General features: G+C 41.0%; 1 protein-coding gene and 1 long non-coding RNA gene across 14 annotated transcripts in view; one reads left to right on the top strand and one right to left on the bottom strand.

Annotated features, from left to right (window-relative positions):
- The window catches only part of Rnf180 (ring finger protein 180), a 164,252-nt gene that overhangs the window by 49,117 nt on the left and 101,362 nt on the right, over positions 1-13,773 (top strand). The gene's annotated exons all lie outside the window — the stretch shown is intronic.
- Gm52064 overlaps positions 1-13,773 on the bottom strand; it is an 81,469-nt gene that overhangs the window by 26,214 nt on the left and 41,482 nt on the right. The window lies entirely within an intron of this gene.

Genomic DNA, 13,773 nt, shown 5'->3' with positions numbered 1-13,773 from the left:
CTCTGTCAACTGTTATTTGCTTATAGAGTTCTGGGATGAAGCTCAAAGATGAAAAATTCTCCTTCATTACACAAATATGCCCTATTGTAATACATTGCTCTTGATGTTGAATAGCATCCCTACATTGGCTTCCAACTTTTGTTCTCAGAAGCCCCCACAGATGCTACAGCCTAGGACAATGTGGTTTATCATCTGACAGTAATAGGGTAGCATTGTGCAAATGAGCCTTTGTTGCTGAGGCCAAGGTGTTGGTGGAGACCTGGGCAGAACTCTTCCTTGATTGTTAAAGTGTCTACAGGCTTCCCTTCATTGGTTTATGGTTCATCTGGCAACAACCGTGCTGTAATCTTGTCGTTTTTTTTATTTTTATTTGTATCTTCTTAGAGACGCTTTGTAAAAACTAAAAATGTTAAACATATATGTATGTGCATGCATCTGCCTGCCACATGTGTGTGGGTACTCACAGAGGCCAGAAGAGGGTGTTGCATCCCCTGGAGCTAGAGTTTGATGTAGATGTGTGCTACATAATGAGAGAGCTGGGAGCTGAACCCAGGTCCTCTGGAAGAGCAGCAGCACTCCTAACTGCTGAGCATCCGTGTAGCCCCCTCTCTGACACTTCCCTACTTCCTGACTCTACATCGGGAACATTCAGATCATCCAGAGTGGTCCTTTACCCCATTTCGAGGTCCTTAACTCACTGCAGATTGTTAAAACAATAGTCATAATTTCCAGGAATTAGGAACTGACCATGTCCACAGCGGTAGCCAGTGAGTATGCTGCCTCCCTCCACTCCCTCTGCAGATTCTTTCCTGAGTGCTTTTATTTCATTTCATCCTGGCCCCATTCTTAAGAGTTAATTTCTGTTGCTGTGTACATTCTTTGTAAGTTCTACAAGCCCACCTGGACAACTGAAGTTCAACCTGTGAGCCAACCTGGTGGGTAAAGGTACTGGCCATTAAACCTCTTGACCTGAATTCTGTCCCATGGACACAAGGATAGAACGAGAGAACTAACTTTGGCAAGCTGTCCTCTGACTTCCATACATGTGTGGTGGCATGAACACACAGAGCCAAACAAATAAAATGTAAGAATTCTTAAAAAGGCTTTTCACACCTTCCCCCCTTTTTCCTCTCTCTTTTGAGACAGAGTCTCATTCTGTAGCCCTGGCTGGCCTGGGCTATGTAAACTAGACCACCATCAAAGACATACAGATCCACCTGCCTCTGTTGGAATTAAAGGAATGTTCCATTACACGTGGCCTACTTCTTCTTTTTTGATGGCTGAGGAAAGCGTTTTATCATCCTGTATCTTTATTCTTCAGCCAGCCATCCTTTCCTTCTTTTAAATAATGCCCACTTGCTAGTTTGCTCTGTTGGAAACACCACTCACTATGGAGACCATAGTAATGAATAAAATACCTTTCTCCCTGTGGAGACCCAAGGCAATGGGGAAGATATATAGATGGTTATGGCTGATAGTATTCTTACCATACAGCATTGGCTAAGACCTTAGGATGTAGGTGAAAATCCAAGAACACAAATAGATGAAATACCAAGGCTGTCTGGGAAAGAGAGGGAGGGAAGAATATGCAAATATAAGGACGCTAATTACAAAGAAGGGGATGAGTTGATGGCTGATGGAGAGTTGTGATGCAGTTGGCTCTGTGGGTGCCAGGGAGCTGCTGGTCAGTTCTCAGCACAGTGCCCAACTTCACAGTGGAGACAGCTGAATGGATGCCCAGGAATAAGTTGGACCAATAAAACATGTTTCTCATACTTCAGCCATGGTGAATGACTTCAGGTAACTCTGGCTGCAAGTTGAATTCCCAGATGAGAGCCTTAGAAATTACCAGTAATTCTCACTATGAAGATTATGTTTCACTTGGCCTGGATCGTGCTTGTGTGTGTGTGTGTGTGTGTGTGTCTGTGTGTGTTACATTCAGGCTGCTTTCCTCTACTTGGCATTGGCAGGATGAGTTGATTCAGAGCAGGAGGTGAGAGGAAAGTGTGGTGGGAGCGATGTTATCAGCATTTCCTGAGCTGACCTGGAGGGACAGCATGCGATGTCTGCTGTGCGGGCTGATTTATGTGAACTGTTAAGTCCCCGGAGCATAAGGGAGCTCCCAGAGGGCAGGTTTGTGTAAGTGAGCATCCATCGTCCTGCTCAGAACCTGGGGTGGGAAACAAGGACTTCAGGGATCCAGGTGATCGTCCCAGTAGTGGATGTGTGCAGAGCCTTCTCCAAAATTCAGCTGTTGCCAACGAGGCAAGCTTAGAGTCTGCCTTAGCAGAAAGTTAGGCCATGAGAGCTTCTGCAGGGATACAGTTCTTAAAACAAAGGTCCACATGCATACACAACACACACACACACACACACACACACACACACACACACTTTGTTAATTCTTTGAGAATGCATATAGCTTGTTTTGATAGTATTTACCTCCTCAGCTCCTCCTAGACCCCCACCCACATTCACCTCCTTACCCATCCAACTTGAAGGTTTCTCTTTTAGCCTTTCAGACCACTGGAGTCCAGTTTATGTCACCTAACTACTCTTAGGAGTGAGGCTTTTTAACTAGGTCTGTCGACTCACTCTAATAATCCTAACTGTCAGGAAGCTGAGGCAGGAGGATTGTCCATGTTTGAGGCCAGCCTGGTCTACATAGAAAGCACCAGGCTAGAGGCTAGTTGGTGTTACATATCTAGACTCTGGTCTTAAAAATAGCTTTTTTTTCCCCAAACATGACCGTCCAAATATGAGTTGAACAAATATGACACCAATGGGCATGCCAAACTGGATGGAGAAAGCCCTTGAGGTCCCAACCATACCCAGAAGTACAGGCAGCCAAGTGAAGCTGGGTGTGGGAGAGGTGGGGGAGGTGATCTTCCCTGGGGACTTACCAATTCTTTGTTCAGTGCATGGTCAGTTCTGAAACTGTACATACAAATAATATCATAGAATTCAACAGATTATATTTAGTTATGTGTATGTGTATACAAATACACCTATGCATTTAATAACAACCAGTGAAAATGGAGGCCATGATCTTGTAGGAAGCAGTACACACACCATACACACACACTACACACACTACATGCACTACACACACACTACACATACACACATACCACACACTACACATACAACACATCACACACTACACATACACACACACACCACTCACATAACACACACACATACCCCCTCCCCACCCCCAAACATTTGTTTTTTTCTCTCAGCATTTGATTAGCTTGTTTTCTCAGCCTCCTGCTTTCTACCAAGTGAGGATGAAGGCAGGAGACCCTCAGCAGACCACAGGCCGGTGCCTCAATCTGGACTTCCCACTCTCTCCAATTGTGAGGAATAGTGTCTTATTCTTTATAAGCCATGCCATGTCACATGCTGTGATAGCCACACAGACAGACTAAGACTGTGGATCATTTCTGAGGCTAGTGAGTGAGACAGCCCCCGACATTGAAGCTTTGTGTTGTTCAATGAGCAGGACAAGTTCATGGCTTCAGCTCTTTCAACTTCAGACTCCGGGATATACTGCCTTACGCTTCCATTCTAACTCTTTATATATGGCTTCACTTACCAAATCAGCCAAAGCAAAAATATACCCAGTTGAGGTTCTCACTCACTGACCCATTTCTCCCCTTACATCCTTTAGGAAGACTGGTTACATTCAGGTAGTGTGGCCATAGAACACCTTAAAACTGTAGAACATCATAGGACACATTAAAGGTGTAACCTTTTAAGGCCACAGCCATTTACTGATTATATAACACTGTCTTAATTCTACCCCCCTTAATCATGTCTCTGCTGGGATGAAAGTTGTCATGCACTCTTCTCACATGCGAAGGTAACACAAGAACAGCAACCATGGCCCCTTGCTGCCAACATGCCAGGACCCTCGCTTTTGCCTCTGTAATCAACTATAGTTGGTCTCACCTGTAATTTTTTTTTTTTACAAAATAATATTTTAAAGTTAATTTTCAACCTTAAAAAGAAGGTAACCATGTTATACAAACTGCAAAAATAAACCCTAAAGAAGTTAAGTTTAAAAATAAGTCATTTAGATGTCAAATTTAAGAGAGTGATTATCTATCCCTGAAAGATAATCTGAGTTGCTATATAGAGGGCTGAAACTCTTGATCACATTTTATTTCTTACACTGGGCAATGCTCTCACAGACATCGTCTTTCCAATCCATCTTGTATGTTTACTGTTTTATAAATCATTAATGAACCATACTGCTGTAATAACATCATGCTCTACTTAGTCATTACTTTGCTGCAAAATGTTAGATCACTTGCTTTTGTTCTCCTTGTAAAGCCAAAGGGAAAATACAGATCATCCAGGCAAGGACTCTTGTATGGACAGGGCTTAACTTTTTAAAAGTAATTTTGATTTATTCCTTGATAGTTTCGTATAATGTACATGGATTATATTTAATTCTCATTCAAATTTCCCATGCCCTTCTCCCTTCCTCAGGACTCAGCCCTTTAGTAATGACCTTCTAATATGTCTTCAGAATAAAAACAGAATATTTAATAATCCATGATGAAAAATTTTCACTAAATAATTGTGAATCTGTGCTGCATTTTTAGCTGCAGTTCAGCTTCTCGGTTCTGTTTGTATGAAGTCCTAGTTTGTAAAGGTGAAATTAAACACCAGAGGGCACAAGTCTCTTGGAACAAAACAGACTCCTGGCTTTGCATGTAAGACTTTCATGTCCTGGAGTACACTATGGAAGGGTGTATTGTAATCCCTTGATGATTAAAAACGATGAGACTTCATCCTTTGTAAGACAAAGTTTACAGAGTCAATTGTAAGTTCTCCAGTATGTCTCAGCTAGATTCTGCCCCTGCTTTGGTTCTCCAGTTTTGTGGGGACATTTGTTGTCCCTTTGCTCAGAGGTAAAAAAGAAAAAAAAAAGAGTTTCCTTGGGTTAGTATTTGAGATACTTTTACATATATTTAAGTACATTGTTGGGGTTTTAAGTTTGAGGTGTTATTTGCAGTTTCCTGGAAAGTAGGCATGCTCCTGAATTCGAAATCAGATCAATGGCAAGCCATGTGCTTCACTGCAGAGGAAGGTGTGAGAAGAAAGTCAAGTAACTTAAGACGGGAGGAGCCATTTCACAAGGAGCTGCTCCTCTCGCACGTGTTTGTCATTGTTCTTTCATGCATTTGACAAACCATGCTCCCCCCACTCTGGAATAAAATGGTGCTTATATCAGTTTCCATCATGACAGCCAATAGCTTCATTCCATTTGTTACATTTTTATCCATTAAGCATTTAACACTATTCTTGTGTCATATGTTAAAGTATATTCTTGTGTCATAATGTTAAATTAGTTCTGATGGTTAGAAGTTTTATCTTCAGCCACAATAACTCATAATTTATCTAAGCTGTCTTCTATGAAGCATCATTATCACCTAGCAGAATAAATACAACACACATATTTTAAGGAAATGAAACTGCTGTTTCCTTCTACATATTGTGAAGGTGAATTGTTTCTTGTTACTGCTGTAATGAATTTTAAATTTAAAATAAATTCACTGTTTTAAACACACAAATGAATTTGGCTTCCAAAAGTTAGAAGTCTCAAATGTGCTGAAGGTTAGTCTCACTCTGCAAAATAAAGGCCCTATCAGGGTTACATTCCCTTACAGGTGTGCCACAGACCCTCTGGGCCCCTTTGTCTGCGTGGAACGGGTGTCTAGTCGTAGGTGGGCAAAGCATTGCATGAAATGACAGGCAGATGCACACAAGAGAGGTTGTGTAGAATCTGAATGTATTGTGTCAGGTGGAGCATCAAACTTTTTATACCAAAGAAATAACAAGAAACCAGGCAAAAATACAATCCACCAAATTACAGTGACGCAATACAAAAGGAATGTATACATCGAAAGAAGGTGGGGACCAGGTGCTGCCTCAAAAGAAGGGGGTCAGGTATAAACTAGTTTATTGTTAAACCCACCACCAGGGGTTCTGCACTAGCAGACCTTATCATGAATACTGCAATACCCCAACACCTTATTTCCTGGGTCTATAGAAGAATTTACCAACTTGCTTCTAATGTGAAGCTTGCTATACCTAGCTGTAGAGAAGATCTCTGTCTCAGTGGGATTCCCTAGCTCTATTATTCCCTAGTTTGGGTGAGAATTGCTACTGTCCTTGGTAAAAATTTTGTAGACCAGCTCTGAGCTACTGTCTTTGTAATGCTTAATTAGTAACTGAATAGGTAACTTCCTTTCTCCAGTCCTGCTGGATTTCAAGCTCAGATTTCAAGCTTGCAGGCTTCTGGGACCTTGGAACAATGTGGAATCATAACAGAATTTAATCTTAAAAGGCATTTATAATAAAATATTAAAAGAGAGCTCGTAGATCTGTACACCAGACTAACTCGGGAATAGAGTATGAGTATGAGAACGCCAAAACTCCAGGAGGTGAGCTTCCTTGAAACTCTCTGCCTTGTGGGTGGCTTTTAGGCTACACAGCCTGTCAAGCTGACTCGACCGAGTGTGTGGCACAGGTGATCCAGGCGAAACCCATGTAGAGTGTGGATGCCTCTTTGTACCTTTCTGGAATCATCTGCATCTTTGCCGTTTCTGGTTTTGATTCTTCTCTTTTCACCTTCCTTGTTTGATGGCCTGATGATTGCTTTGCCCCTTCCAATTGCTTTACAGTAATCTCTGTAAGACAGGGTGATTAGCAACCATGATCTGGTCCTTAATCCTAATTCCTCACTGCCACTTAGTGTACTCACAGGATTGGCTTCTATCAGGATGCGGGCATTCTTTGTGAATAAGACCAGGGCTAGACCAAGGCATTTCTTCTGTCTCCTGTAGTTAGAATTGCTTTTAAGTAAAGGCAGCATTAAAAAGAAGAGCTAGCTATGAATCTTGATGGCTTTTAGACAAATCAGTACTTTCTCTGAACTTACAGAGTTTTCTAAGAGTTTCCAGGAGCTGTGATTCGTTGATTATATCTTTATTTTTTTTTTATATTTTTATTAGATATTTCCCCATTTACATTTCCAATGCTATCCCAAAAGTCCCCCATACCCTCCCTCCCACTCCCACTTTTTGGCCCTGGCGTTCCCCTGTACTGGGGCATATAAAGTTTGCATGTCCAATGGGCCTCTCTTTTCCAGTGATAGCCGACTAGGCCATCTTCTGATACATATGCAGCTAGAGATATGAGCTCTGGGGGTACTGGTTAATTCATAATGTTGTTCCACCTATAGGGTTGTAGATCCCTTTAGCTCCTTGGGTACTTTCTCTAGCTTGATTATATCTTTATTATTATCGTGCCAGAAGTGATAATATTAGTCCATCTATACTAATATACCCAAAGCCTGTATTCATTTGAGTGGGGGAACCTCTAGATCAAGATTGACAAGAGGCAGAAGGCATAGTGTGAAAAGATTTCATGGTCTTTGGATATAGAAAGATGCTCATGTGGAACCGGGACTATGAGAGAAGAAGCTAAATTGAATAAAAGTTCACATGCATAACTTTGAAGTAGCTCTAGGTTATGTCCAGGCCTCCAGACAACGAGAGTCTGTTTGAATATTACAAAAACTATCCACAGACAAGAGGCAGATTAATGATAAAGAAATACTTTCAGTTGGTGTACCTTATGTTTGTTTTGGATTTTAACTTTTGTGCTTGTTACTAAATAAGCTCAGTACCATAGGAGTTTCTCCATGCAATATTTTGAACCAACTAAGTGGCACAGGAAAGACATTCTTGATTTCCTCTCAGATGATCTAAAGTTAAAAGGACATAGATTGTTCAGGTTCTATTATGGTTTGTTAACTAGATACAAATCAGACTCATCGGGAAGAGCTATGTCAGTTGAGGCATTTTCATCCATCACACTGGCCTGTAAGCAAATCTGTGGAACATTTTATTGACTGATGATTGATGTGAAAGGGCCCAGCCCACCATGAGTGATGTCGTTATAGAAACAGTTGCTGAGCAAGCCATGGAAAGCAAGCCAGGACCTATCATTCCTTTGTGGTTCTGCGTCAGTTTCATGCCTTGTGCTCCTTCCCTGACTTCCTTCCGTGATAGAATGTGTGTTACAGGTAAAATAAACCCTTTCCTCCCCACGTGGCTTTTTCTTAGCACAGCAGTCAAACAAGGCCGTAGGTGGCACAAACTTGCCTGATACTGAGGCAGCGCTCACCCATTCGCTTCATTAGTACTTATTGGTCCTTTGGATTTGAGAGCTGTTTAGTTCATTAGCCCTTTGTTGACTTGATAATTTGTTTTTCAGATGTTTAAGTTCTGAAGTTCTTTTATGTCCTAGGTATTAACCCCTTGTTTGCTGTACAGTTGGCAAAGATTTTTATCCAATGATTTCTTCCTTGCTATGCAGAAGCTTCCCAATTATTTTGCAATCTCATTTGATGTTTGCTGCAGAAAATGTTAAAAAGGACCAGCAATCTTCCCACACTACTGCTGGGCACCAGTGGGCCACATGGCTCCAGCTGGGTGACCTCAACTTGGAGGTCTCTCTGGGCTGGAGTTCATTGGAGGATCTCTGCCATGCCAGCCCCATACAACAACAGTCTACCCTGCCCCGCCCCCCCGCACCCCCCCCCCCCCACACACACACACAATGACCATCCACCCATCAGTCAGCTGCCACAACTCTCTGCCCGGATGCAGTCCCACCAGCTCTGTCTCTAACTAGCCCCATGCATCGACCTGGTTCTCTTGTCTCTGACTCTGCTAGCTCCTTCTCAGCAATAGACCCCTGTAATCAGTGGTCCCACATTCCAGTAACCAAGTAAATCAAAACTCTTGAAGTTTATAATTAACCAGTCAGACTTATGTATCAATAAATTCTCAATTGGCAAGATGCCAATACAATAATTTCAGAACCAATTGATATTGATAAAAGCTGCCCACCTAGATTGGACAAATTATCCCAATTATTCTAACCGTTACGATATCATAACTGCCTATGGCTATTTAAAGCCATGCTGGTTCAGGTTCTTCTTCCTGTCCCTTCACCTCCATCTTGGCTTCTCTCCCTCTCCTGAGAGGCTCTCTGTCTCTGCAATGCTTAGCTCCACCTCCCTTTTCCCTCTCCAATCACAGGCCTCCTGCTGCACAAATATTTTAAAGTAAAGTAATCCTGTCACAGACATTTTTGTCATTATTCCATGTGCTATTCAAGTTCTTTTAAAAAAACTTCTTACCTCTGCTTGCATCATAAAACATTTGCCTATCTTTTCTTCTAGTAGTTTTAAAGCTTCAGGTCTTACCTTATTGGAGACATCTTCAATTTGCCTTTTTGTTTGTTTGTTTGTTTGTTTGTTTTACAGAGTTAGAGATAGGGATCTAGTTTCCTTCTATGTATGGAAATTAGTTTACCTAGCACCATTTGTTAAAGAAGCTGTCTCTTTAAGTTTGTGGACCTGTATAGGTTGTATTCCACTGGTCTACATGTCTGTTTTTATAATTGTACCATGGTGCTTTCTTTTTTATTTTTAACTGTGGTTCTACGTAGTAAAATTTGACATCAGGAGCTGTGCTACATCGAGCATAGTTCTTTCTACTTAGGATTCCTTTGGCTATTTGGAGTCTTTTGTGGTTCCATATCAATTTTAATTTTATGTTTGTTTTTAGTTCTGTGAAGAATGTCATAGCCATTATTCTTATTGACCCGTCTAGCAGGTCCAGTTATTCGAGGGTCTCGAGGGGACCTTCTCCTAAGAACCAAGTGGGGGGAGAGAAAAGACGGACACACCAAGTGCGAGGAACCATTCTGAATAGCATCAAGGTGTCACTGTATTAGCAAGGCTCAAGGCTTAAATGCACAAGCTAAAGGGGAAGTACTTCTCAGCAGGAGGGGTGGGGCAGCAGAAATTTTTCTTTTGGCAACTACACGGGGAAGCAGGAACTTGGTGGTATCAGGGTACATCTTGTGGTCAGGACATCCGGCACTGACTTAGGACTGGAACAATCTGTGGTTGTTCTCGGAGCTGTGCATCGGTGGCCCGCTTTTTGACCCCCTTTTCTTCTGGGGGGAGGGGAGAGGCCCAATTCAGAGATCAGGACAATTGTGTTGTCTTTGTCGCTCCCAACAGCTTATGATGATATAACTATTTTCACAGTACTAATTTTGCCAATCTGTGAACATGGGAAGGCATTCTACCTCATAGCATCTTTTCCACAAGTTTTGGAAGGAAATAAAAAGTGATACTCCAGAGAATTAAAAGGAATTAAAAAGAGCACTATCTGACATGGAGGAATATTTGATCTATTTACAGCATTAAACCAGCCTCCATATTCCTTTTAGCCAATGCCTAATTCAGAGCAAAGTTCTAGCTGTCATCTCTCATGTAAAAGCTCGAGAAGTAAGGAGATGGTTTAATTTTTTTTTCTTTTTAGATTCATACATCTTAAGGAAAAAAACATAAAACAAAGCATATCCCAAACATATAAGTAGAAAAGTGCCACATGCTGATAGAGAAGCAACAGCAAGTTTTCCAGAAACTCTACCAAGATCATTGGTGATAGCTTGCCTAAGGAAGAGATGTTCCCATGAAGATAGAACAGCCTTCTGTTAGAAATTGTCATCTAAGGCTTTCATGGCTAGATGGTCTTCCACCATCTAGCTTCAAAGACAGGATGATTTGCTTGTTAGGAGTGAATGCAGCTTGTGACTGTAAGTTGAATCCAGTGTTCATTGACCATTATGCCAGGGCCCTCACGTCAAGTGAGGTTTAATTTGCTTGTAGTCTGTAAGTGAACAACCAATCTAAATAGCAGTGCATCTGTTTATAGCATGGCTTCTCAATATTTTACTCCCAAGTGTGAGACTTCTCTGGATAAAAGAAGGTTCATTACAAATATTACTCTGCTGTTCATTGACAAGTGGCTCTGTCATCCGTGAGCCCTGGTGGAAGAATACAGTAAAAGTTGAGTAGTTGTCATGCCTGCTGCCCCATCAAGACTTCTGTAGCGCATGGATCGGATCGTGCAGTAGTTCTGACTTTCAAATGTTATTGAAAAGAGGTATTTATTTTGTAAGGCTGTAACTGCCCTAGATAGTGATTCCTCTGAGAAATCTGGGCTAAGTAAATTGAAAACCTTATGGAAATGATTCACCATTCTAGATTCTGTTAAGAACATTGTGTGATTCATGCGAGGAAGTAAAAGCAGTAACAGCATCTAGGAAGAAGTCGATTCCAACTCTTGTAGATTACTTTGAAGGCATCAAAACAAAAATGGAAGAACAGATGCGATGGAGAATCAGCAAGACAGATAGACTGTCTCCAGAGGTGGGACTACCATCTCATGGTGAAGGTTCAGCTGCTAAGGACTTGCTTCTGATGAATGAGCAAAGAAAGTGGGCTTTGTGGTGTCTCACCATCCGCAACAACGGGTTTGGAGTATCACATAATCCTACTTGGTAAAGCACTGACAAGTTTGGCAGGATTTAAAAATGACCAAAAATAGACACAGTGCTGTCAGGCATGGTCACATGGTATTATCTTGTGAAGAGAAGAATCAGTCACCCTCCCTGACAAGTTTCATCATTCCCTTTTTAAATGATTTCTTTGTTTTAGCAAATTACTGTTGCCACTTGCATTATCAGTAACACTGCCCTGTTCAGGAATCCCATTAAGACAAGAACCTCTGCCAGCAAAAAGGGTCCTGGCTCCTGAAGTTTAACGCGATCAGATCATTAGCATTAGGAAGGAAGGAGAGAGAGAGAGAGAGAGAGAGAGGGGAGGGAGGGGAGATTTTCATCCAGACTTCCTGAATCACAAAGCCCCAGAGTCCTTGTTATATATTTCTAAGATTTGTCTTAAAATTATGTGTATATGTGCATACAGGTTTATTCACATGTGACCGCAAGTGCCCCCAGAGCCAAAGAACAGGTGTTGGATCTCCTGGTAGTGGATTACAGGTGGTTGTGAGCCATTCAGCATGGGTGTTGGGAATCGTTCTTGGTTCCTCTGTAAGAGCACTACATGCTCTTAATGGCTGAGCCACCTCACCTGACCTGACTGTTGCTGTTGCTGGTTTTAAAAATACTAAATCAAGGGCTGGAGGGAAGGGTCAGCAGCTGCAGACACTCGCTGCTCTTAAAGAGGATCCTAATTTGATGCAAGCATCCATGTGACAGTTCATAATCACATGTAACTCAAGTTCAAGGGGTACACACATGGTATACAAACATACATGTAAACAACACAAAACTAAAGTAAATGAATTGTAGGAGTTGGAGGGCATGTAGGACCAGAAGAACACAGCCCACTGAGTCAGCTAAGGAAGCCTCACATGGGCTCGCAGTGGCTGAAGCAGCGAGTATGAGGCCTGCATGGGTCTCCACCAGGTCCTCTGCATACATGTTATGGCTGTGAGCTTGGTGTTTTTGTAGGAATTCTAACAGTGGGCATGGATGTGTCTGACTCTAATGCCTGCTCTTGGGATTCTATTCCTCCTATTGGGCTGCCTCATCCAGCCTCAGAATGAGGGCTGTCACCTTGTCTTGTTTGTATCGTGTTTTGTCCTCTTTGGCTGTTGTCTCTCGGAGGCCTGCTCTGTTCTGAAGGGATCTGGGAGAGAACAGGTGTGGGAGGGCTGTAGGGAGGGAAAATGGTAGCTCGATATATGAGAGGAGAACCTATCTTCAATAAAAAAGAAAAAGAAGAAGAAATAGAATAGAAATGTTCTTAAAAATAGTAAAACAGTAAGTGCCCCTTTTCTTCGGGTTTTGTCCTTTTGGTTCTGGTCTGGTAGCTATGAACAGCTTATCAGCAGCTAAAGTGAAGGGTTCTTTCTGCCATGTTGGGCTACTCAGGTCCCAGGAAGCATTCTATTTTTATTAATATAACAAAACAAACTGAAAATCTATTCCAATCACCTGTGCCTTTCTGTCTTAGATTGTGCCATAAAGACATCCTGTGACTTATCATATTTAATAACAGATCATAAGACCCCAACTCAGAAGAGGTCCAACTGGAGGGAATATTTCACAGAGGCCAAGAAAAATCTGGACACTCCAGCCCAAATTTCTCTGCTCAGTATATTAGCATTAGACCATAGCTTTCTTTATTCACCTGCAACCCTTTTTGGCATGAGAAAATTTTACTTGACTCCAGTCATACAGATATATAAAATAAATATGTAAGTCAAACATTTACCAGTAATAAATAATAAAGAAATTTATTTTAAAATAATTATTTGGAAAACATACACTTTTCCCATATTAAGAAAAATGGTAATTAATTTGACTTGTTTAATTATATATGGTATTCAAATTTAAAACAATTACTTTATATACACATAAATTTATTATTTATTAGCTATGAAAAGAAAATGCACAGAGAGATGGATGTGCATTTACATCATGAGTAAAGTTTGGACTGAATATTTGATGTTTCATGATGTATAACATACTTAACACTTTTCAGAGTTGATTACTATTTTAGTTTGATAATTGCTAGTGTTAAGAACACTATTTTGCATAAACACCTGGTATAAAATAGTATAAGTATGGTTAGGGCCATTTCAGAACTCGTTGGAAATACTATCTAAATCCTAATACAAATTCATTAACATGTGTTTTTATAAAATAAAGTCAGCTACTCAAATACCAATTTTAAAATCATGCATTCGAACACAATAAAATCCAAAAATACATTAAATTTTGGAACTATTCTAGTTAATTCTAATATATAACCATGGATGAAAACTTTTTTATAAAATTATTTTTATTTACATATGTGAG

The sequence above is a fragment of the Mus musculus genome, chromosome 13, assembly GCF_000001635.26.
Source record: "Mus musculus strain C57BL/6J chromosome 13, GRCm38.p6 C57BL/6J".
Lineage (NCBI taxonomy): Eukaryota > Metazoa > Chordata > Mammalia > Rodentia > Muridae > Mus > Mus musculus.
This window is presented reverse-complemented; position numbering and strand designations above follow the sequence as displayed.